Source organism: Lactuca sativa, chromosome 3 (assembly GCF_002870075.4).
Source record: "Lactuca sativa cultivar Salinas chromosome 3, Lsat_Salinas_v11, whole genome shotgun sequence".
Lineage (NCBI taxonomy): Eukaryota > Viridiplantae > Streptophyta > Magnoliopsida > Asterales > Asteraceae > Lactuca > Lactuca sativa.
Window position 1 is genome coordinate 131,683,166 of NC_056625.2, and position 27,631 is coordinate 131,710,796.

Below are 27,631 nucleotides of genomic sequence, written 5' to 3' on the forward strand. Positions count from 1 at the left end.
TGAAGAGGCACACCAACCTACCCAATATAGAGCTCTAGGTAAAATCCCGAAATTGCGCTTGTCAGGAATCCATGCGGGCCGCGGGGAATCTTACGCGGGCCGCGTGATTGCGACAGAATTTTTAGGCTTCTTCAAGTCTTGGTCCCCCACAACTAATCCAATGGCCCAGTTCGAATCCAATCAACTTCTAGCCCATTTTTCTTCAATTAAAGCCCAATTTGTCTCTCCATATCACTCAAAACTTCTGCTAACTCCTAAACATCGATCTTGCACACTTAAGAATTCTCCCGCGCCCTTTCAAATTTAAAGTTCAACACTTCTGCGCCTTCAAGCAATCGACAAGCCTACTCCTTGAATCACCTCTACAGTCATCAAGCACTAAATCCCCACTGCTCTTCAAGTCCAATCGCCTTCCAAAAGATCCCGCACACTCCCGCTCCTCTAGTTTCCTTAAAATCTGCAATAATGCTTAATAAACGAGAAAGTACCCGAAATGGTCATAAAAATAACAAAAAGGAAAATATGCATGGAAATTAACTAAAATGCGAATGAAATGTGCTAAAAAAACAATAAAAAGAAGTAAATAAAATGAAGCTATCAAATCACCCCAAGCTTAAACCTTACTTGTCCTCAAGTAAGACAAGACTAAATTGAACTTGAGACGAACTACCCTAGAAATAAAAAAAAATGGATAGAACCATGGAACCTGTTCGATGTTAGTCAACATGGTCAAAGTTGATCTCGCTGCTATCTCACAACTTTTTCATCTGATGACAATGGGACCATAAACCACAGCCAGGACAACTCCTCTAGGTGAATAAGGAGGGATGGTCAGTCGCAGTCTCAATGGAACATGCATACAATGAAGAACATCTGTAGTAGGGAGAAAGCAACTGGATGGACTTGGTTGGAGCTCTTCTTTAAGTGAACACTCTGATCTCACGTCTGCCGGTTTCTCTCATGTGTGACTAGGTTTAATCGCTCGGGCACCGTTGTAGGAATCAGCTCACTTGGTGTTGGCCCAAACCTCCCGTAGTATCCGACTTGAAAGTCTCCCTAACATCACCAATTTGCGAAAAACAACTCGATCTATATACAATAAAACAGGCCTATACAAATGAATATCAAACGCCGGGTGACCAAGGTGTTGGAAAAATCTGTTCAATAATTGAACCGGCCACCTATCTAAGATAGTTGCAGCTGAAAATTTGCATGCCAGTTTTTTTTTTGTTTTGTTTTTTTTACCATACTTGAAGGTAATGTATTAACAATTGAAATTTTTAACAAGAAAACCCTTTGAATCAAAGTTTGGTTCCCAAAAGTGTGTAAGTGGAACCGAAAGGGTAGTGATATATTCCGAATGGCCTAAGTGTGAAAATGACCATGTGTGGAGCATAAAGATGTAATGTAAGCTCCTTTTCAAACTTGTGGTTTTTCAAGATGTTGAAAATGTCCAAATGTGGAATAAAAGACTCTCTAAAATTCTAAGAAAATTGCAAAAAGATATGGTGATGTAAAGAGAGCGGATATGGATTCTACTCGGGGACAAGCACCGATGCTTCATCATAACAGTTCAAACATGATCAAGTGTGATCCTCTCGGCAGTAGTGACCGCAAGGCTAAGAACATCCATTGCTATAGTATATCCTACAATTGTTAGTATTGTATGCATGATTCTTCATGAAACTACCTAACCATGATCACTTACCCCTTTAAGCTTCCAGCATCTGATCCCAAGTATGAAATCCCAAACTGCAACCAATGGTCCCGGTTCGATGGGTGAGATAACAACAAGATCCTGGACCAATAATGATACAATAACTGTGAACCTGTTCCATGGTTTCCAAGGAGGTGAGAATAAACAGACAACAAAAATGCATGAATGCTAATGCCTTAAGATAAATGTTATGCAAAAATATAAAAAGGTGAAAAAGAAGAAAATAAAATCTTTTTGGAATTTTATAAAAATGAAAAAAAATGAATGAAAATTAACTTAAACTAATATGTTATGCAGCCTAACTAAAGAAAAATGCATGAAAATTTAAAAAGAAAAGGAAATGCCCCACCCCAAGCTTAAGAACAAGCATTGTCCTCAATGCTTAAGGAAAGGGCAGAAAGGACCTAAATCGGCGGGTCGGGTGGCGGGAAATGCCCGTGGCGATAGTGGTAGTCCCACATATCTTGGACCTGGCGGGAAGTGGGCGGGAAGGACTGCTCCAGCCAATCAACACGGCTCACCACATCCTGGATGGCTCCGGTGTTCTCTTGCGTTGGGGTATCGATGCGCTGCACCGTGGAGAACATTGTCGCGAATTGTTCAAAGAACGTAGGGGGGAAATATGGTAGGACTTCGTGTCCCCCCTGCTGCTGCGGCTGAAATTAAGGCTCGGCGTATTGTTATGGAGGCTGAAACTGGTCATCCTCATCATTTATAGGAGGAGGGTAGTCTGATGGAATGATTCATTGCTCGGGATCGGTTGGCTCAAAACTACCTATATACTCGTGGGGGAGAATGAGGTATGGTTGGTTGTCAAGAATCCACATGGGACCGACGACCGAATCTCGGATGAGTTGCATTCGGCAAAGCGCGTGGCCGTCAAGGTTAGAGGGGCCAGAAGCCTTCTCGAATGGAAGAGTAGAGAGATGAAGTTGAAGCAGTGGTTGAGATGCAATGAGGGTGATCAATCCCCCAATGAAAATGTCTCTTTTTTCCATAGTTGTGAGGTTGTAACATTTGGTGAAGAAAAAGGAGGCAAAATCCGGCCGCAGACCGTTCTCACGAGTCATGCACCAAAGAAAAAATAATTCCGCTTTTGAAATTTGTCCCACTTCGGAGCGGGCAAAAATGGTGCATGTGAGAACTCGATGCGCTAGGCGCAAACATGGGTGAATTATGGAGGAAGCCTTTGACGAAGACGATGAATATTGTGGCTCGTTGGTAATTTGCTGCCAAAAGTGATGCTCATTGAAGTTTCTGGGCCATGGGTCTTGTTGCTAATATAGGTTGTCCACTGGAGTGCCCATTAGGGCGTTCACGACCCGATGCGGTAGGGATCGTTTCTCACTGAGCATTTGGAAGGTGACGGTTTGGGCTTCCTCCTCGGGATTGAATGTGATAAGAAATTCCAAGGTGGGTTCAACATAGGTGGTGACGCGGTTATAGAGGAATTGACCCCACCCGATGTTGTTAAATAACGCTTGGACTCCATCGAGTACCCCAAGACTACCAAAAGATTCCCTATGGAGGAATTTTGTTGACTTGACTTGACGCTTATTCGAAACGAGAAAATCATATGTTTTGCGGCCCTCGCGATTCAACAAACGAAACGGGGGATCCTTGGATTTTCCTTTCGACCTTCCTTTAGAGGAAGTAGCTCCCGTCCCCGCTTTTGAACGTTTAGACATTTACTCCGGACAAAATTTTACCAATAATAACTTTCGAGCCACTCCAAAGGCACACAATACCAACAACAAATGGGAAATTGGGATGTAAATAATCAAGTTAAAGGAATGAAATTACCCAATTTCTTAGACCCGGGATGAATTAGTGCCACCAAAAATATTTTGTCAAGACACACCCCAAGCTTACAATTTTGCTCCGTATTTGACGCTTTAATCGCTAAAACATCCCCACAAACGGGCTTTAAGATGACTTTTTGGCGGCTAGAGTGGCGGCACCCGGAATTAGACGGAAATTTTTCGTGAGTTTTTGTAAAAAGATTGGTATGGTTAGAAGAACCTCGAGGAAAGAAACAAAACCTCATGCTCGGAATCTCCAATGGAGGCCGGAGTTGGCCGGAAAACGCGAAAAAAGGTGGTGGTGGGTGGTGGTGGCGCCGAGAATTCCGGCCACAGATCAGACCGGATTTGGGTGGGGTTTGTAGAGGATGAAAAATGGTGAAGAATGGCAGTGGTTTCACGAGATTCCGACCGGTAGAACTCCGGGAAAATGGATTTTTGAGAGTAGTGGGTTATGGTGTTCTTGAGCTTCTAGAGAGAAAATGGTGGAATTTGTTAGGTTAGAATGAACAAGATGAGTGCTGGAGATGTTTAATCCATGGTCAAGAAAGGTCAAACATGGTCAATTTTGGTCAACTCATTAAACCCCTTGGTTAACAAAAGTCAAAGCAGTCAACAACTCAAAAGAATCAGTCAATCGACCAACACGCGGGCAGGCGTGGGCCGCGTGCTGGACGCGTCTAACCTCCAAAATTCGACTGATCTTCATAGCCTTCTACGCGGGTACTGCTCGGGCCACGGGAACTGATTGGTCCAAAAAAATTCTAAGTGTTTAGAACATACAAGCGGGCAAGGCGCAGGCCGCGGGTTGGCCGCGTCTAGTTGCTGGAAAACTCTTGAAACTTCTGATCCTTCACGCGGGTACTGCTCGGGCCGCGGGCTGGCCGCAGGTGCTGTACTACAATTGGATCCTTGACCTACGCGGGCCGCGGGGTCTCCTTCATGTGTTTTATGCGGGCCCCAGGCTCTCCTGCACTTCAAAAGATTGAGATTTTTCACAAAATTTGATTTTTAAGCCAAAAATATCCCCATAAGGCCCGATTTCAAAAATTTGACAAAATGTGGAATAAAACGAGGAATAAGGTGTGAAACCTTTCAAAAATTTATTTTTCAAAATCCGGAATACGCTTTGTAAAATGATTTATTTGAATCTAAAAGAAAAAGGTGAAAGCATAATTCTTTCCAAAAATGCCCTTCTTTAACGTCTTTGGCGAGACGTTTTACTGTCTTGCTTCAACACATCGGGACATCCAAATGGATGATTTCAAGAGCATTAGCACTGAAACCTTCATAAAATGGCTTCAACCGGTGCCCATTGACTTTGAAAATTTGTCTCATCTTTTCGCTTTGAATTTCTACCGCCCCATGGTCAAAGGTCTTTATCACAACAAAAGGTCCAATCCATCTTGACCTTAGCTTGCTGGAAATAACTTCAATCGTGAATGGTATAGTAAGACCCTATGGCCTGATTCAAAATGCTTCTGGTGATGGACTTGTCGTGGAAGAGCTTCGTTTTCTCCTTATAAATCATTGTGTTTTCATAGGAGTCGTTTCTCAATTCTTCTAGCTCTTGGAGTTGAAGTTTCCTATGCCTTCCCGCCTCGTCAATGTTGAAGTTGCATTGCTTGACCAACCAAAATGTGCAGTGCTCTAATTCGACGAGAAGATGACATGGTTTTCCAAAAACCAATCTGAAGGGCAACATTCCTATCGGGGTCTTATAAGCGGTCTGATAGGCCCATAAGGCATCGTCAAGCCTCAAACTCCAATCTTTCCTTGTCGGATTCAATGTTTTCTGAAGAATAGACTTCACTTCATGATTCAAAACCTCTGCTTGACCATTCGTTTGAGGGTGGTAGGCAGTGGAGACACAATGGGTCACGTTGTACTTTTTTAGCAAGGCCTCCATCATCTTGTTACAAAAATGCGTCCCTCGATCACTAATCAACGCCCTAGGTACTCCAAACCTTACAAAAACATTAAATTTCAAAAATTCGATAATTGTTTTGGCATCGTCCGATCTTGTGGCTTTGGCCTCAACCCATTTAGAAACATAGTCAACCGCGAGCAAAATATAAACGTTGCCAATGAGACGGGAAATGGGCCCATGAAATCAATCCCCCATACGTCAAAATTTTCACAAACAAGGATTGGATTTTGGGGCATTTGGTTCTTTTGCGAAATTTTTCCCGTCATTTGGCACCGTTCACAACTTTTGCAAAACAAGTAACAGTCGCGTGACATGGTCGGCCAAAATAGTCCACATTCAAGAACCTTTCTCAAGGTTCGGCTAGGTCTGAAGTGTCCCCCACAAGCAAATTCATGACAAAATTGCAAAATAGATTGGTGCTCTTGTTGGGGTACACATTGCCTAATGATTTGATCGGGACAATGTTTCCACAAATAAGGTTCATCCCACACATAGTATCTTGCATCCCTTTTCAACTTGTCTTTTTGAGCACGTGTGAATGTGTCGGGATACGTCTTCGTGACCAAAAAGTTAACGATATCGGCATACCAAGGAGTAGATTGAGTAAGGGAAAAGAGATGCTCATCCAGAAACTCTTCCCGCAACGGGAGAGGAGTTTCATTTGAAGTGATTCGACTTAGATGATCGGCAACAAGGTTCTCGCATCCGCTCTTGTCCCAGATTTCCAAATCAAATTCTTGTAACAATAAAATCCACCGGATGAGTCTAGGCTTTGCATCTTTCTTCGTCGTCAAGTACATAAGTGCTGAGTGATCCAAATAGACTATGACCTTGGTACAAAGTAGGTATTGTCTAAATTTCTCCAAGGCGAACACTATGGCCAATAGCTCATTCTCCGTGGTAGAGTAGTTGCTTTGAGCATTGTCTAGTTTCCTTGATGCATAATAGATCACGTGGGAGGCCCTCCCATTCTTTTGACCCAAAACGGTGCCTATCGCATAGTTGCTTGCATCACACATGATCTCAAAGGGGAGATCCCAATTTAGTGCTTGCATGATGGGAACGGATGTAAGCAACTCTTTGAGCTTGTCAAAAGCTTCTTTTCATGCCTCATTGAACTCGAAATCAACCTCCTTTTGCAAGAGTTAGCACATTGGTCTTGTTACCTTTGAAAAATCCTTGATGAACCTTCGGTAGAATCCGACATGACCTAAAAAAGAACGAACTTCCCGAACACAAGTCGGGTAAGGTAAGGTTTGAATAACATCGATTTTTGCCTTATCTACCTCAATTCCTTTCTTTGACACAATGTGACCCAAAATGAGACCTTGACTCACCATAAAATGGCATTTTTCAAAATTTAGAACCAAATTTGTTTCAATGCATCTTTTTAAAATTTTCGTGAGATTGGTTAAACACTCTTGAAAGGAGTTGCCATATACCGTGAAATCGTCCATAAAAACTTCAATTATGTTCTCGACATATTCTGAAAAGATACTAACCATGCAACGTTGGTAAGTGGGCAGGGCGTTACACAATCTGAATGGCATTCTATAGTATTCAAAAGTGCTAAATGGACATGTAAAAGTTGTCTTTTCTTGGTCTTCCGGTGCCACTGGGATTTGGTGAAAACCAGAATACCCATCTAGACAACAATAATGGGATTTCCCTGCCAACCTTTCTAACATTTGGTCAATGAAAGGCAATGTAAAATGATCTTTTCGTGTGCTTGCATTGAGTTTGATGTAGTTAATACGTACTCTCCACCCGTTTTGCACACGGGTGGGGACCATCATACCTTTGTTGTTTTCGACCACCGTGATTCCCGTCTTCTTTGGAACAACTTGCACTGGGCTCACCCACTTGCTATCCGAGATTGGGTAGATCATCCCCGCATCAAGGAGCTTCAAAATCTCTTTCTTCACAACTTCCATCATTGGTGGGTTCAACCTTCTTTGTGCATCCCGGCTTGGCTTGCATTCATCCTCCATCAAAATTTTGTGCATACAAGTGGAGGGACTCAACCCTTTAATATCCGCAATCGTCCAACCCATGGCTTCTTTATGCTCCTTCAACACCTTGAGGATTTGTTCTTCTTCAAATTCGGTTAAGTGACTTGAAATGATAACCAGAAGGGTTTCATTCTTTCCCAAGTAGGCATACTTCAAGTGTTGACGTAGGACCTTCAATTCCAATTCGGGTGGTTGAACAAGGGATGGAGGCAATTTTGTATGATTTGGGGGCAATTCAATTTGTTTGACATCTAATCTTGTGGATTTCTTCATCTCCATTTTATTTACCAACTTCTCAACTTCCGGATCCAAAGAATAAAGCTTTAATTGCTCGGCTAGCTTCCCACAATCGAATCTTTTGCTTAAGATCATCTCCAACATATCACTGTTAGATAACTCAAATAATTCTTGAGTAATTGGCTTAACAACATCAACAAAGTACAAAGATGAAACATCACTAGGATATCTCATTGCATCATAAATATTAAAACTTATTGTTTCACCATCAAACTCCATTGTCAAACTTCCCACATAGACATCGATCTTCGTCCTAGCCATCTTCAAAAACGGTCTCCCAAGCAAGATTAGATCCGACTTATAGGACACTTGCTCATCTAGATCAATCACATAGAAATCCGTCGGGAAGACCAATTGGTTCACTTGCACTAGGACATCTTCCAAAACACCTCTAGCAAAGACACTTGATTTATCCGCAAGAGAGATTATGACACCGGTTTCACTTAAGGGTCCGACATTCAATGATTCATACACCGAATAGGGAATGACATTGATAGAGGCACCAAGACCAAGCATAGCACTACTAAAAGTGACATCTCCAATCTTGCAAGGAACCGTGAACATTCCGGGATCTTTGCATTTGGGTGGAAGTTTCCTTTGTAGAACCGCGGATGCGTTTTCATTCATCAAAATTTTCTCATTTCCCTTCAACTTTCTCTTGTTGGTGCAAAGCTCCTTTAAGAATTTTGCATATCTCGGGATTTGTTTGATTGCATCAAGTAAAGGGATGTTTACTTCCACCTTTCGGAAGGTGTCTAAAATCTCTTTCTCCTCTATATTCTTCTTCGAAGTTGCAAGTCGGGAGGGGAACGGTGGGTGAGTGGCTACTGGTGTCACTAGAGGGGTAGTCTTCTTTAGGGCTCCGGCTTGTGTATCATTCTTGGCTATGGGATCCTCAATGGGAATGATCTCTATTTCTTCCTCTTCTTCCCTCGGCTTCTTCTTCGAACTATTTTTTTCCGGTTTGTTTGCCACTTCTCAAGGTCACCACATTGATATTTGGGTTCTTTTCGGTTTGAGAAGGGAGTTTACCACGAGATTCCAACTTGCTTATGGATCTAACTATATCTCCCATTTGTGCTTCAAGGTTGGAGATACTAGTCCTTGTCTCTTTTTGGAATTGTTGGGTACTAGTGGCTAGGGATTTGACAATGTCTTCAAGATACATTCTGGAGCTACTTGGTTGAGATTGAGGAGGTTGTTGATGATGATGTGGAGGGTGCGGTTTGGGTTGATAGTGTGGTTGTTGATGTTGGTAATGAGGTTGCAGTGGTGGATAGGATGGTCTAACCAATGCATCTTGAGGCAATGGTCTTGGGTTGTAGCTCAAGTTGGGATTTGGCTTCCAACTTGAATTATATGCATTTTGGTAACCGGATGGTTTGTTGTGGTAGTTTTGGAACTCTCCCGTGGCATTCACATGCTCCGCATCTTCTTGAAGGATGGGACACATATCCGTAGGATGACCCATTGTTGCACATACTCCACAATCACTTGTGGAGTTTGTCCCATGGCTAGCTTTTGGACAACGGAGGTTAGATCTTTGATTTGAGACTCAAGATTTGATGTTCCCACTTCATTGACTTTGTGTTGTGTGTCTCTCTTCATGTCTTGGCGCGGGCCAAAATGTTGAGAATTCGCGGCTATGGTGTTGAAAAGTTGTCTTGTTTGTTGTGGAGTTTTACTAAATACATCACCACCACTTGAGGCATCTACTAGTCTTCTCTCCATTGGAAACAATCCCTCATAGAAGTGTTGAATGAGGAGTTGTTCCGGAATTTGGTGTTGTGGGCAACTATAGCACAAATTGTTGAACCTCTCCCAATAATCATGAAAAGTCTCATTTTGACCTTGGCGGATTCCACAAATCTCATTTCTAAGACTTGAGACTCTTGAATCGGGATAGAACTTATCAAGGAAAGCTCTTGCCATGTCGGTCCATGAGTTGATCGACCCCGATGGAAGATAGAATAACCAATCTTTTGCTCTATCGGCCAATGAAAAGGGGAATGCCCTTAACTTGATTTGGTCATCGGTTGACCCTTGTGGCTTCATGCTATTGCAAATAATGTGGAACATCTTCAAATGCTTATGAGGGTCTTCATTCTCCAATCCATGAAAAGTTGGTAGGTGATGGACTAAACTTGACTTCAACTCCGAGCCTCCTTCCAAAACCGAGTAATTGATACCGGTTGGAGTTTGTGTAACATCAGTCTCCATCATTTGCCTCAAAGTTCTTTTGGGAACTTCTCATCCGTCCGCCATTGCAATTAGTTCAATAATGGGTGGATTTTGTTGTAGGGTGGTGTTTCGGGAATTTCTTGGCGAGGGTCGGGACTAGAATCGGGTTCTATATCACTTAATGAAGCGGTTTCAACCTCCGGATCCCCGTGAGGATTAGAAGTTTGACCACGTTCAATTCGCTTTTCCTTCGCCACACGCCTTGCTTCTTTTTCGATTTATGGGTTGTAAATCAAGTCACCTGTACGCTCAGATCTGGGCATAGAGAAACAATTTGATTAAAAATAAACCAGTCCCCGGAAACGGCACCAAAAAATTGATTAAAAATAAACCCTAAATGTTACACACTAAAATAGTGTATGGTGGTAAAGGGGTCGAATCCATGGAGATTGGTTCAATTTATAACTCCATGAAAAATCTCTTTGTAAAAATACTTGTAAAATAACAATAAAAATAAAATAGGGGGTTTTGGAGTTTTGAAATACTTGAAACAAACTAGAATTAATTATGATTTAAATAGACAATTTCAACAAAAATAAGGGTTTGATGTAAAATCAATAAGGGAGAGATGCTTGACTTAAAGTTTCTTCACTTTGACTTTTGATTAACATATCATTAGAATCCAATGGTGCAATACTTTGATTTAAATCCTTAATTTGGCTATAGTAATCCAAGGAGCTTGAGATTACCTAGACTTTTCTTAATTGTTGAAATGGCTAGAGAAGCTCATAACAATTTCCTTAGTCAAAGTCACTAATTCCAAATAGCATGTAATTAGTGAAAGTCAACTAGCATTAGGAACCAAAAAGTCACCAAATCCAAGATGAGTTAATTGTTTTCACTACAATGTTGGAGAAAATGTTTTTATGATTGTGTGAAGCAAAAAAAACACAAAAATCATTTGTTGTTTGCTAATTTAAGGATCCTTTACTTAATCAAGAAATTAGCCAACTAATCACCACAAACACATTTAAACTCATGAATAAAAACATACTAGTAGTGATAATATGATAAAACAGAAAACATTTCCATAAAGATTTAAGAACAAGTTTGTGGATTCTTCAACATTCAACAAAAGTTCAAAGGATTCAACAAAAAGTCAACCAAGATTAGTTTAGCCAAGCATGACTAAACTCAAAGAAGCAAAGTTTGTTAAGATTGTACCAAACATTTGACAAGAATCAAGAGATGAAAAGAAGAAATTCTTGAAGTGTTCTTGGCCTTCAAAAGTGCTCCAAACTCCAGAGAGAAAGTGTCAAACTCGGACCTCCAAGATAAGGCTGAAGAGGCACACCAACCTTCCGAATATAGAGCTCTAGGTAAAATCCTGAAATTGCCCTTGTCAGGAATCCATGCGGGCCGCGGGGAATCTTACGCAGGCCGCGTGACTGCGACAGAATTTTTGGGCTTCTTCAAGTCTTGGTCCCCCACAGCTAATCCATTGGCCCAATTCGAATCCAATCAGCTTCTAGCCCATTTTTCTTCAATTAAAGCCCAATTTGTCTCTCCACATCACTCAAAACTTCCACAAACTCCTAAACATCGATCTTGCACACTCAAGAATTCTCCCGCGCCCTTTCAAATTTAAAGTTCAACACTTCTGCGCCTTCAAGCAATCGACAAGCCTACTCCCTGAATCACCTCCACAGCCATCAAGCATGAAATCCCCACTGCTCTTCAAGTCCAATCGCCTTCCAAAAGATCCCGCATATTCCCGCTCCTCTAGTTTCCTTAAAATCTGCAATAATGCTCAAGAAACTAGAAAGTACCCGAAATGGTCATGAAAATAACAAAAAGGAAAATATGCATGGAAATTAACTAAAATGTGAATGAACTGTGCTAAAAAAAACTATAAAAAGAAGTAAATAAAATGAAGCTATCAATGTTGCTCCAAAATCCTATAAAGCTTCGCTCAAACTCAGCATTCTTCCTACCCTTTTCCCAATACATATCTCTTTTTGCTTTTGGTGCACCAATAATGTCACAAAGGGTGTCCACATGAATCTGATGGGATTGGTTGAGTAGACAAAAGGAAAGGATGTGTGTTTGATAATCGAAAGTGATACAAGACAGAAGCTCCAACATGGGTGTTTGGTAAATCACTGCATGGAGATTCAAAAGAGCATCCCAACCTATGTTTTTCAAAAGCTTGTGGACTCCTTTGTAGATATGGAGGTCTTTTAAAGCTTGGATGCCCACAAATTTTTAGGCTCCTTTTCCCCTACGGATAAGGCTTGAATATAGGATGTCTTACTAATTTGACTCAAAAAAAGGCCAAACTGGTAGGGATTTTCCATGGGACCTTGGTCTTGTTCATCATGAGTCTCTTGACCACCCGTATTGGATGTCCTAACTCTAGCTATCTTGCCACGGGATGCCATTGTCCAATGAAATCAACAAACTTTTTCACATAATGTAGGATAAATGGACAATTGTAAACACTAGAGCATGCACAAAAACTAAAAATTCCACCAAAAATCACCCAAAAAAACATGGTCTTCATGATATGCACAAAGAAAAGAGTTTGGAACAATTATACAAAAATGTGCTTATAAATGGCGTTTGGGTGATGTCTAATGCTTCCCCAAGCTTATCCTACAAGAAATTACAAGAATTAACTCAAAATTTTGAAACCATAAAATTCTAAGGTGTGCTCAAACCCCCCAAAAATTAGTCATGGGAGGGTGAGATTGAATTGCAAGACAAAGAAGATGAAGAAAGGGGAAGAATTTCATACCTTGGAGCTACAATTATGGAGAAAAATTGAGGAAGATGGAATACTTTTGAGGTTTTTTTTTTTCAAAGTGGGTAGTAGGGAAAAACAAGTCGCAGGTTTTTTGAAGAAAAACTGAGAAAAGAATCGATTTTTATGAATAAAAACGATCAGCTCTGATTTTACATTTACATGGGTCGTGTAAATGGGATAATTGATATGTGCATGCTAAACGATTACACAGGTCATGTATTTGCTAGGAAAACATTTACACGGCCGTGTAAATCTCTGAGAATCCAACAAAATTTCTCGATTTCATTTTTTTCAAATTTCAACCCGCTAATCCACTACTGCGCGGAAAATGATTTTTAAACCTCTTTGAACAGGAAAAGAAAAAGAATACCCCCGGGTTGCCTCCCGGTTAGCTGCCCATTTTTTATGTCATTGGCTCGACTTGCCCTCTGAATATGCTTCATTGTTGATATGTGGGGTTCTCAACCACTTACGTCTCCTCATTCTTCACTTGGAATCCCTCATAATACAGTTTTAGTCTATGGCCATTAACTTTGAAAATCTTCCCGGTTTGTTGGCTTGTGATTTCAACCGCACCATGGTCAAAGGCATTTGTAACCACAAAGGGACCAACCCACCTTGATCTTAGTTTCCCCGAAATCAAATTGAATCGTGAATGGTAATGCAACACTTTTTGACCTTTTGTGAAGGTTTTCAGAGAAATCATCTTGTCTTGATACGCCTTGGTCTTCTCTTCGTAAATCATTTCACTTTCATACGCATGATTTCTGATCTCCTCCAACTGTTTAATATCTAACTTCCTTTTTTTGCCCGCCTCATTTTCATGTAAGTTGAATTTCTTCACAACCTAAAAGGCTTTGTGTTCAAGTTCAATCGGAAGGCGACATGGTTTCCCAAACACTAGCCGGTATGGGGACATATCAATGGGGGTCTTGAAAGCAGTGCGATATGCCCATAAGGCATCATCCAACCTTATACTCCAATCCTTGTGGATTGGGTTGACTGTTTTCTCCAAAATTTCCATGATTTGCCTATTGGAGACTTCTGCTTGTCCATTGGTTTGGCGTTGATATGTTGTTGAGACTTTATGAGTCTCCCTATACTTTTTCAAAACGGCTTCAAGCATCCGGTTGCAAAAATGAGTCCCACGATCACTTATGAGAGCTTTTGAGGTGCCAAATCGGAAGAAAATATGTGCTTTAAGGAAATCCACAACAACTTTGGAAACATTAGTATGGGTGGCCTTGGCCTCCACCCATTTGGACACATAGTCAACCACCAACATAATATATGAACAACTAAAGGAGGGCATAAATGGTCCCATAAAGTCAAGACCCCATACATTGAATATTTCACAAACTAAGATGGGGATAAGGGGCATTTGATTCCTAGAACTTATGGACCCAGATTGTGACAACCGTCAAAATTCGAGTCGGTTCTAGATTTGATAAACTTAGTTGTATGTGTAGGCACGACACATACTAGAGTTAGTAACTAGAAACTAAGTTATAACCTACTAGAAACTTGGAAACAATTAGAAACTATGGACAATGTACTTAGATTTCACATTGATATGTGAATTCTATAACTACTTAACTGTAGTGACTATCCATATTCGGGTCACTCTTTGACTCGAACACCTTTTCATGAATCATATACACACATCATGTAGTTGACCTAGTGGTATAAATTAGGTCTGAGTCTCGTAGGAACTTAAGTTAAAGTTGAAAACTAGGGCTAGTATACTTGATTCCTCAATTTTGCTTGAATCTTGGAATCACTACATAGAATGCCAATAAACCGATAAAATAAGTTACAAACATTATTTATAACTATAAAAGAGTTATAATACTATAAGATAATTTGAAGTCTCAAAGATTCTATTTATTTTGATATCCAAATATTTACAAACTCTCAAAAACCCTAAATGCCCTAAAAACCTAAATTTATAAAATTTACCTCTAAAATTCAATTAAAATAATCATGAACCTTAAAATATCAATTAAAAATAATTAAAATTAGAAAAATATAACCAAGGAAATAAATTTTAGGTCATTACCAAATACCCTTAGTTTATAAGGCAAAAATTAAGGTTTTATGAATGATATATAGGTTAAGGTGAATATTTTATAAAAATTCTATAATTTTATAAAATATATGAACTTTATAAAAATGGAAGAGAGGTAAACCCTATTTCATCCCCTAAATTTCCTTCTTTCACTCCCACTATATCTCTTTCCAAAGTAGAAATCATTTAAACAACTCTTACACTCTTCCTTCTCTTTCACACTTCACTCTCTCACACTCTCAATTACCAACTTCATTCTCTCCCTTCTCCACCCTCTAAACCACGAAATTTTCTAGAAAATATAACATCATAACACTCAAAAATTTCATCATCAAGTGTTGTTCTTGAGGTAATTACAAAACCTTAATTCTCCCTTCACTTTTTACTTCATAACTTTATGTTTTCTTGCACTTTCTTCTTCTTCTACACCATTCTATGGGTGGATTATGAATCATATGTTCAAAACCATGAGGAATTTTTGAAAGGTTAGAAGTTGGGGGAAAAATTGTCCCCTAAGCGGGAATGGAATCAACAATGTACTTTGATGATTCCCAGTTACCACGGTGTGGTATATTGCTCACCAAAGCGCAGTGAGAGTTGATGAGGATCCAAATATAGTCCTTCGTCATAAGTATAGAGAAATGTACTTTGCCCCCACAGTGCTATATATGGGTGCCATGACGCTATAGGAAAAGTATGATGCAAGTAAAGAAAGAGCCCTACAATATGGAAAGTATATCACCATGGTGCAGTGAAGTAAGTGGCTGCCATTGACCGAGATCAACTAGACACCACAAAAAGGTAAAGATACCACTGTGGTGTAGTGTTGTAATAGATGTAAAGGTCATTAAGCCTTAATTCTTGTCACAACACACCCTCAAACCCTCATAGCCAAGTTCTTGCGACTTTGAGGTTGGATAACGATCAAAAGGCGATTAATGGTGCTTATGGATTGGATTGAAGGTGGAAATCTTGTGAGGTAATCATCTTCTCCATTTTTAAGCTAGTCGTGCTTTTAATGGTGTTTTGATGAGTTAGTTAGATTGTTTGGTTTGATTAGCCTATATATTAAGTATGATGTTATTGATTGTGTCTAGAAGCTTTAACCAAGCTTTAGAAGTGATTTCCATAGAGGAATCAATCCAATAAGAGTTAGGGTTTGATACCCTAACTAGTGATTAATGAATTGATGCATTAGATTTAGATTATAATGAATTAAGTAGTATGGGATGCTTAATTCATTTTTGGGGTGAGATTAGAAGAAGAAAATGAGAATTTAGAAAAATGATCCATTAAGTGGTCATTTTGACCATAGGAGTCATTAAGTTCTTAATGGGCTAAGACAAGTATTAAGAGACTTGTATAAATATATATATATATATATATATATATATATATATATATATATATATATATATATATATATATATATATATATAATCCAAAGAGAGAGTTTGAGAATTATAAATCCTCTTGGCTCCTTTCTTCTATTGATGCATTTTGATCCATCTGTTTTTCTCATAGGCCTATTTGTGTGGAAAGCTTCTCTGTTATTTTGCTTGATTCCAATGATTTCCCTTCGTATGGATGAAGCTTTCATTTCCGGGAAGTATTTGTCAAAAAAAGGCGTGCAAGATCTACCCAAGTAGTAATCGTCGCCAGTGGGAGGTCATAGAGCCAGTCTTTTGTTGGATTTTGTACCGCGAAGGGGAATGGCCTAAGCTTGATTTGACCCTCCGTGACATTGTGTGGTTTCATTCCCACACACACAACATGGAAATTTGTGAGGAACTTGTGAGGATCTTCATTTTCCAGGCCTTTAAAGGTTGGGAGTAAGTAGATGAGCCCGAATTTTGGCTCTATGTTAGTGGCTGTTGGATATGTAATGCAAAGAGGTTTTTGAGTAACCTTTTGCCTCATCAATTGGCGAAGGGTTTGCTCGGGTGGTGGATTTGGAGGTGGATTCCGTCCATGGTTATCTCCCATGGTATGAGTAGTGGTTGAATTTTCTATAGGTGTAGAGTTTGGTACGTTATGAGTAGGTGAAGTGGGTGGAGTGGTATTTCTAGATGAGGATGGTTGAGGAGAAAGTGAGAGGGTTTCTGTTTCAATTTCTGACACAATTGAGAGGGGTATGTCCTCCCAAATGTTGATGATCGGTGGGGTAGATAATGAAGAAGTCCCGGAACCCGGTTGCCTCTTATGAAGCTTGGCTTGCTTCCGTAACTTCTTTGCAGCCTTCTCTATATCCGAGTCAATAGGCAGTGTTGTGCCTATATGAAAATATCTAGGCATAAACAATTAGTAACACCGTGTCCCCGATAACAGCGCCAGTTTGTTAGGCGTGTTAGACCCAACAAATAAAGGGGTACAAAATGACTCCAAGAAAACTATTACTTTGAACTAAAAATGTATTACAAGGTAAGCAGAGTCGATCCACAGAGACACGGGACAAATGATTATACTTTTTTGCGTAAGGTACAAATGTGGTCATAAAAGTGGGGGTATATATGAACTGATTTAAACAAAAGACTAAAGTAGAAAGTAAACGATTGATCAATTAAAATAAATTCAAGATTTGTAAGTACTCCAACTCTATGCAAGACAAATTAACAATGTGATTCCATGGATGAAACGATATTTGTTCAATTGTATTTAAGTTAGTACTTGAAAATGCTAACAAGCTCTAGCACCTCCCTTTCACCATATTTATTAACCAAAATAACCTCTTTAATTAATCCTAACCTTACCAATCTAATCTAAACAAGCTCTTAGAATTAGGTGGAAAGATTGCATTATACTTAGTGTGAATAGTCCCAACAACATTCAATACTCCTCACAAGCTCGGGAGCGTAAGAATGTATGAATTTGACATACACTAGATTTATTCTAAAGAATTCAATTTAGTGCTTGTTACTTGTTCTATTTTACAAAACAATTATGGATTTTTCACAATAGATAACTTGGATGATTTAACACTAACTCCAATAGCCAATAAGAACTAGAATTGAAATCAAATATTCAATTGGAACAAAATCAAATTCACTAAATAGAAATTAGAAACAAACACCAAGTCCATGACTGAAATAACACTCAATAGTCAAGATATAAAGTTGGAGAGTCTAGGGTTCTAGCCACACATGACTAGAACAAAACACAAATCTAGGAAATGAAGTTAAAGTCTTACAAAATTGAAATCCAAACGAAATCCAAGTGTTTCCAAGTGTTAATTTTCTCCAAATTCTTCTAGAAAATCGCCCCAAGTACTCCCAAAACCGACTCAATTAAAAATTGAACGGGTTGCACACTTTTAAGAAAGAGGAAAAACTATTTTTTAACCCACGACCATGTTTACACGGCCCGTGTAAATTAACATTGTCATTTACACAGCCCGTGTAATTACAAAAGTACACTGCTTAAATTGGTCGGGCCTTTAAAGTGTGATGCTAAGAATTCATTGTTTACACGGCCCGTGTAAACTCAATGTTATAGTTTACACGACCGTGTAAATCCCTGCATTGCTAAAATCTTCATTTCTTTGATATCTTCATCCCCGGTGCTCCATAAGTCCTGAAACTTTGTCCACGTCTCTTATTTACCTCCTATAGCAAGATCCTACCTCCAAAAGTCCCTGAAATATTACACAAGTGTGTGAATGAAATAGCCTCATGAAAAATCCCGAAAAACATGCAAAATGCATGACTTTAAGCCTATATGTAATGCACTATTATGAAATAAAACTACAAAATGGGTGCATGAAATGCACCTAAAAGATATCGAAGGTTAATTTTTGAGAAACTTCTCTATTCGCTATTGTTGCTTCGTTCATCATAGAAAAAGGGGAAGAAGACATAATGTTTCACATTTGATCCCTATAGTTTCAGCATAATGGAAATTTTTACCTAGAAACAAAAATCTTTGCAACTATTGGAGATTATTTCTCGGGTTTTCAAAGTTGTCATTTTTGCAAAAACATTTCCAAATATATGAGCAAAATTTTTTCATTTTCAAGTTAAAGGCGATACATGAAGTCAAGATTTTGAAATTTGACATATTTTTCGAATTTTCTGGATTTGAAGCTTCACATTTTTTGTCACGCGTAGAGGGGAAGTATAACATAGATAAATCCAATTTGAGCACTTTCTCATTCCCATTTGGAATTTTTATAATCATATTTCCATTATAAAAAGGGGGAGAGATTTTGATATGGGTATTCAAAAGTTTTTGGATTTTTATATTTTTAGTGAATCATCTTTTATGATTGAAGACCGATGTGACTTCGAGGGGGAGTTATTATTGATTATGAAGTGATTTGGATTTGATATTCCGAAGTGGGTTTTTATGATGGGTTTGGACTTCTTGATTATTTTTAGGATGTGCTTTATGCTAAAGGATGGGTAATTTTCTTTGGAGTTTTGGATGTTCAAGGAGTTAAGTTGCCTCTTATAGCTTTGGATTGTAATGTCTCATATTCTAGAACCCGAATTAGAAGGCTATAGAAGATTTTGAGATTTGATGATCACTTCTACATTCTTGTCACGATTAAGATCTTAATTCGCGAAGTGCTCTTTTGGAACTAGAAGTCAGGTCATCCATTCCAAGATTTGAGGGTGAGAATATTGGGGTGCAAAGCTCTCCGTGGGATGCTGACATAGAAGACTTTTCCCTATTTGATGTAGAATGTGATGGTGAAGGTCTTAGAGAAGGTGGAAGGCTTCTAATGTATAAGGCCTTATATGTTGAGCTTGCCTATATATATATTAGTTTAGTATTTTTTTTTGTAGGTGGAGAGAACTCCCATATTTTGTATAGATGAGTAGTTTAGATTGAGAGAGAGAGAGAGAGAGAGAGAATTGTGCTTAAACGTTAATTCGTCTCTTTTTCAATTATGAATTTCTTAATTTTGCAATTTTCATTGCCATGGGATCCTACATATATCAACCTAAGTTTTTTAAGATGTGAGTTTGTTGGACTATCCAAGGAAGATGGGCATGATAAATGAAAATAACATACCCAAAACCTTCAACCTATGAAAGATAAAGATCAACTTTGCATCGAAAGAGTAGGATGAGGTGAAAGAAATAGAAATATCACATTTAGAGCTACAACCGAAGCATTAAAAATCCTAAATCCTACTTCTGGTCTCATCAGAATCCACCATGTAACCTGATTGTTATGGTAGTTTCTACCTCCAACAAACAAATAAAACTTTATGGAAAAAATCAACAATGTGATTGCATAAGGGTAGATAGAGTAGTAGATGTCGAAAGACAACCATTATGAGTAAACAGACAAAGGGAATTTGGCCATTACATTGAAAATGCAAAGAAATGGAAAGTAGATTGCTATTTTGGGTTATAAGGTTAGAGTAGAAAATAACCTTAGAAATGAGCCAAAAAATAAGAAATAGATAAGGAAAGTAAGGAAAGACTTCAGGAATGAAATCCCTTTAAGGATGGTAGACTGTAAGAACACAAAATTTAGAGAGAGTTGACTTTTAGTCAACTATTAACCAAAATGGCAAAATGGTCATTTAGAGGAATTTCATAATTTTCTGGAGATGTAACTTCATGAAAATGTCCAAAATAATTTTAAGTCACTTAGAGGAGATTAGATGAGTAAGTTTAAGAGAAAGAATGCATGAGAAGATGCATTTTGGTTAAAAATGGTAAAATGGGTATTTTATGCTTTTTGGGCCTAATTTGTGACTTAATAGATTAAGACCTATATTAAGCCGGTGATAAATGAATTAATAGAGTTATGAAGTATGTTCCTACCTTCGTTGAAGGTTAGAAGTTGGGGGGGGGGGGGGGGAATTGTCCCCTAAGCGGGAATGGAATCAACAATGTACTTTGCTGATTCCCAGTTACCACGCTGTGGTATATTGCTCACTACAGCGTAGTGGGAGTTGATGAGGGTCTAAATATAGTCCTTCGTCATAAGTATAGAGAAATGTACTTTGCCCCGCAGTGCGATATATGGGTACCATGACGCTGTAGAAAGAGCCCCACGATATGGAAAGTAGATCGCCATGGTGCAGTGAAGTAAGTGGTTGCCATTGACCGAGATCAACTAGACACCACAAAAAGGTAAAGAGACCAATGTGGTGTAGTGTCGTAATAGATGTAAAGGTTGTTAAGCCTTCATTCTTGTCACAGCACACCCTCAAACCCTCATAACCAAGCTTTGGCGACTTTGAGGTTGGATAAGGATCAAAAAGCGATTAATGGTGCTTATGGATTGGATTGAAGGTGGAAATCTTGTGAGGTAATCATCTTCTCCATTTTTAAGCTAATCGGGCTTTTAATGGTGTTTTGATGAGTTATCACCTGATGGACTTCGAAAGAGGATTAAAATGGATTGAAGAAATCAAAAGTCATTTGTATAGATCTAACAATATTTTATAATAAGTCATCACCTGATGGTTATGACCAATAATCCCAACTCTAATATATTTTTTTAAAACGATGATCTTTAATTATTACTTATCAAAAACGAAATTAATCTACTTTTACAAAATCATGTGATATGATTCCTATTGGTTGTTTAATTTTTTTTTTTTTTCGCTTTCTTGCTTAGAAAATGTCATTAAAGAAAATTAATATTAACAATCCTTTTGCAAATATTATAGAAGCTCACCTTGTATTTTTATACAATCTTATTCTTAAGTTAGTAAAATTGATATTTATTATAACATTTCTTTATACACTATAGAGATATCTATAAATTTGAAACTTAAGGTGGTATTTGTAAATAATTTCAACTCGATTCAAAGATACAACACATTCGACCAAATTCATATTTTCATATAAAGGGGTATCCGTGCGATTGCGGACGCCGAATAGATTTTTTGACGTATAGTTTCATGTCAGTAATTACTATGCTTTCAGAGGACACCAGATAGTTTTTTTTCGAGGATTAGTTTTTTTGCTAAACACGTGATATTCATTGAAATATTAGAAAACTATTCACCCTATACCAAATTACATGGTACCGAAATTTATTTGTGGTCAACCAGTTAAAGTTAATCAAATTGCATGCATTGCACGAATATCCATTTAAAACTTTGTTCAATTATATTTTAATACAGTCAATTTGGTGCATCAAAAGAATTCTGTTAAAATTTAATAAATGTAGGTTGGTAACTATATTCTTTGTCTATACAATCCTACTACATGAATCATTTTCAAAATTACAATTTGAATTTAAAAAAAAATAAATACTATAGTTTTAAATTTTTCAGAATTCGATTAAACATAAATTATTGCAAGTTTAGCAAAAATAAATACTACAAATTTTATTTCTTTAAGGAAAACCGACATATGGTCTTGCTTATATAAAATCATCATTAATTAATGGGTTAATATCATAAAAACCCTCAAGTTTTCAGGGTTTTGTCGGTTTTGCCCAAAGTTGAATTTTATGTCCGCTTTTACTCTAACATTTTCGAAAAAATGTTCGGTTTTACCCTTTTACCGGTAATACAGGTTTTCCAAGTTACCATTATATTAAATTCACAAAAAAACCCCTTAAATTTACCTTTTTTGTGTTTTTACCCTTAACTTTATAATTTTTTTACACTTTTACCCTAAGTATTACTTTTTCATAATATACGTATTCATGTAGAAAAATCGTATTTAATTATATGTTTGTTTGTGTGTGTGTGTGTGTTTGCAAGGTTATACCATTTAAAAAGATAAATAATATTTTTAGAATTATAAATACGTGTTTTATAGATATAGTTTTTAGAAGTATAAATACATATTTTTACATTATTATATATAAATATGTATCTATACTTCTAAAAATATATTTATACTTAAAAAAAACATATATCAAAATACATATTTACACTTCTAAAAATATATGTATATACTTATAAAAACATGTTTATGATTCAACAAGTTTTTTTATTGATACGTATATTTTTAAATGCATAAAAATATGTACCTATAGTTCTAAAAACATATTAATTTGCGTTTTTTTACATCTTAAATGGTTTATCCAAGAAAAAAACACACACACACACACACACACATATATATATATATATATATATATATATATATATATATATATGTGTGTGTGTGTGTGTGTGTGTGTGTGTGTGTGTGAAGAAATAACATTAAAAAAATGTAAATACAATACTTAATTAATTTTTTTCATATATAAAAAAAATTTCTGCATGAATACATATAATATGAAAAAAAAAAAAAACAAAGGGTAAAAGTGTAAAAAAAAAATATAAACTGAAGGGTAAAAATGTAAAAAAACTATAAACTTAAGGGTTTTTTTTGCGAAGCTAATATAATGGTAACTTGTTATCACCGGTAAAAGGGTAAAACCGAACATTTTTTGGAAAATGTTAGGGTAAAAACGGATATAAAATTCAACTTTGGACGAAACCGACAAAACCCTGAAAACTTGAGGCTTTTTATGACATTAGCCCTTAATTAATTATAAATTGCATTAGTTTCTAATTAATATGAATGCCTATTATTATTAAACATATTTTAAATATTTAACAAAAGAAATACCATCGTCATTTGTATTATGATTATTGAAATTAAGATCATGAAGTGTGTGCTTCAAATGGTTTTTTACAAAGCAAAATAAATGAATAAATAAAAAATCAAAAGGATATTATCATTCGGACAAACTTCTACAATTTCATAGTAAAGTTTCTCTTCCTCTGGTTCAATAATCTCTTCCTAAGTGTCGCTATAGATGAGGAGCTTCACTTCCATTTTGGTTACAATAGATGCATTGCTTCCCAACAACTGAATAGTCATCGGCCATTTCCTGATTTCTGTGATCCAAAAAAAGAAAATGGTTCAGCAATGTTCTCATGTTTATTTATACAATGTCATGTATTTATCCAGAAAAGATAAAAAGAAGGGCAATGACTAAAAAGAAAGCAGAGATGACGAAAAACTTGTCCAAAAATATCCAAGTAGTAAAAGTTGGTGTTTTATCTGCAGGTGGAAGCTTAACGCTTATGGAAATAACTACTTCTTGATTGGTGGTGTTATCTTCACTTGATACTTGGCCAGTCAGAAGGCAAAGGGGATTTTTAATCCTCGAAGATAACATCTTATCCTCTCCATTGTTTTTATTAGAAGCATCAGTTCTAAACATAGATAATGACAAAAGCTGAGAAAAATCACTTCTTAACTTCTCTCTATTCTTCTCAACTTTTTCCTTTGCAATAGTAAAATGGTTACCACTTTTACATTCCATCATTACTTACAAACTTATTTATTATACCATTAAAAATTACTTCTTTATTGTTTCTAAGTAAATCAGTATTCATTCACTTGACAGTAGGTATGAAAACTACTATATTCTCATGAGCAATTTCTGGATGGTACATGGTTAGGTGATGCAAACAAACCAAAATAATAACTACATAATACAAAGTACATCATAACAGTTATCAACTCACTTCAATCAAAAGAGCCCTTTCTGCTTCTCCAGTTCATTTATCCTTGATGTTAAGAATCCAAAATCACCAGAAAATTGCTCTCCCCGAAAATTTTGTCAATATAAGGACAAGAAAATGTATTAAAGGATTAATATACAAATTCAGCTGTCGTCTACTATTTCCAATAGCTCAAACAAAATGCCAAGATATAAAAATCGGAACAAAAATCTTCTCTATGAATTTAAGAAATATTTCAAGTATTGGAGAAATATAGTTCTCTTCAACCAATGCTACTATTCAACTATGCTTCACCAGTTAGTATTGACTCAACAATTGTATCTATCTGCAAACGTACAACGCCCCCCTCAAACACGGTATGGTATGCTTGCATGTTTGCATTCATATAAATACAGATCGAGTAATATAAAGATTAACATTAAAACAAATGGAGGATAGAAATCATTGTTACCTTTTAGCATGTCAACATGTGAGCTGTATCATTAAACCCGCTAAAATTTCTATCCCCTAAATGTAAACGAAAACGAAAAATTTAGACACATAAGCAAATAAAGAAAAACCTGAAACATCATATTCACATCTTAATCATATAAAAGGTAGAAACAGTTTAGGGTTGAATCCAACATCACATACGTGCTAAGTGATGGAAAAATAAAATGAAAAAAGATGTCAAATCCAGGTATAGAAAGATGAAAATCAAACCTGAAGACATTTTTATATTTCTAATTCTATAGGATGAAGTTTACGAATATCGAACCCTGACGTCAATTTCAAATTTCGAACATGGATGTTCAACAACGTTGTCCTATTTCTCGGTAAGAATATACGGCAGAGATGGCGGTGTTGACTACTCCAGTGGGGCTCATTAGTGAGGATGGTGCGATGGTGGTGTGAGTTATAGCCGATGAAGATGGTGGCGAGAAGATGTTGGGTGTTTGGGGAGTTATTAGGGTTTGAGACCTTTACTTGAACTGCTTTGTTGAATTGGTGATGTTGTAATGAATAAGATCAGTATTCGGTGGATGTAGAGCACAAATAAAAAGAAAATAGAATAAAGTGGAAGTGCAGGTAGATGTGTTGCTGAGTCGAAACATGTCTAATCCTCATCAAGAAACAAAGATCTGCAAAACCTAACCTTGTGGATCTCACCCCCCTAATATGAGGTGGTCGAATTCATCGAGACAGGCCGGTCCTGACGGTGGGCAACCTGGGCGACCGCCCAAGGCCCACGACTTTAAGGGCCCCAAAATTTCTCAAATATATAATATCTATACATATATATAAAAACAAAATTTGTGTTTACGTCTTCTAAGGGCCCAATTATAAAATTAACCAAACTTTAGCCTAATGAAATAACCTTTTTTTGTCTAGACTCTGGAACACTTTTTGAAGTAACGTTAAGCAAACACTACCGTTTGGGGCGTCTTACAGGAATCCTCATTAAGCGGGAACCAATTAATCTAATTGACATCTCGTGAATCCTAATCGTTGCCTCGTGAATCAACATCAGAACAATGATTCATAATCAGTTATGCCGTGTGACTTCTTCCCTTCTCGTAGTCTCTTACCAACCTTCATATTATAATCAGTTATGTCGATTGAATGCAAAATTGCAAAGCACCCGATGAATGAGATAAAAACCGTAAGGTTAGCTATAAATTTTTTTTGTTTGTTTTTTTCCTCTGATTCTTTTGTTTCTCATTCTGATTTGATTTCTTATTCATGCTCCTTATAGTTTTTATTTATTTATTTATTTATTTTTATTTTGATTGTGTATCTATGTCTCAAATTGCTAGATTGATGGAGACTGGTCTGTCAATTCTTTATAGATTCTACCTACTTTTCATATTTTTTACTTAACAAGATAATTTCTTTGTAGATATCTGATTCAGAACTCAAAATTATAAATATAATCCTAATTTTTCTGATGTTTTAGTGTTGTTTCTGATTTTATTTTGTATTCACATTCCTAATTTCAGGTCCTCGTATCTAATCAAATGTTGAAAGCTTATAGTTTTTTTTTTCTCAGATTTCTTGAGAATTAACTTTATATCTTCTACCGACTTTGTTAGATTTTTTTACTTAAAAATGTAATATATTTATTAATATATGATTCAGAATTCAAAACTTTAAATCCAGTTTTAAATTCAGATGTTTGATTGTTTGTATTTGATTTTATTTTGCAGTTGCACCTTGATTTAAATTAAATATGATATTAGGCTTCTATAACTTTAAGACAGAAATCATATATCAAAAATCAGATGTAATCTTTTCCTATAAGTAGATAGTGTTTAGCTATTGACAATCTACAATGTTTTCCAAAAAACAATTATCTAGAAGCCAAAAAAAGGAAGAAACGAAAAAATTTCTGATGCCTTCAATCAAACTTATAAAGGATCTATACATAATTTTTTTAAACCATCGAGTTCGTATAGTTTGAATGAAAATGATACTAGTTTGAATGCAGAAAAACTAATTTGAATTAAAATGATAGTAATTTCTCTTTTAGGTAATGTTGTGGTCATATTTATGTTTCTAATATTAATAGTGATTTTTGTGGACTTTGTAATGTATTGTTTATTTTTGAATTAAATTAAATTTTATTTATTATTTTGGGGGCCCATTTTTTCTTTCTGCCTTAGGCCCATAATACATTTGGTCCGGCCCTACATCAAGAGACCGGAACAAGTGCAAGTTAGGGTTGTGGCCAGCCAAGAGCTGGAGATAGCCAAACCAAGGGGAGTTTTGGTCCAAGCTTTTCTCATACATCAGAGCTAACCATAGTTTGTTGAAGGCAACTGTGATTGGGGATGGTGGCAACGGTTGATTGAAGACATAAAAATATCTATAGCTGATGGTGATTTAAAAAGATACAAAGGATGTTGCGATGGTGTATTCTTTGGAGGAAAAAGGATATGGCAGTTTAAATCAGTCTCCCCTTCAACGTGGTCAATATTTGAGGGAACGAACCAAATAGGCCGACATTTAAGGATCCAACGTAGACTTGATATGAAATACCTTGTTTTTGAAATTTAATAATATTATATTGTTGTTTACTTGTATTGTTAGCTTAATGGTTTGGACGTCTTAAAAAAAATAATATTATTATATTCAATCTATTTTTAGAAAAAATTAGATTTCTTTTATAAGATAGTATATATATATATATATATATATATATATATATATATATATATATATATATATATATATATATATATAGGCCTATGAGCAAGATAGATGGATCAAAATGCATCAATAGAAGAAAGGAGCCAAGAGGATTTATAATTCTCACACTCTCTCTTTGGATTATATATATATATATATATATATATATATATATATATATATATATATATATATATATATATATATA

The 27,631-nt window shown here is 36.7% G+C and overlaps 1 long non-coding RNA gene across 1 annotated transcript; it reads right to left on the bottom strand.

Moving 5' to 3' along the window:
- Positions 1 to 23,333: 23,333 nt before the first annotated feature.
- Positions 23,334 to 25,371, bottom strand: LOC111903121 (uncharacterized). The gene is made up of 3 exons (XR_002854055.2): positions 24,958 to 25,371; positions 24,259 to 24,762; positions 23,334 to 23,622 (listed from the first exon to the last, which is right to left on the bottom strand). It is a non-coding gene; the product is annotated as an uncharacterized LOC111903121 (long non-coding RNA).
- Between the last annotated feature and the right edge of the window lie 2,260 nt (positions 25,372 to 27,631).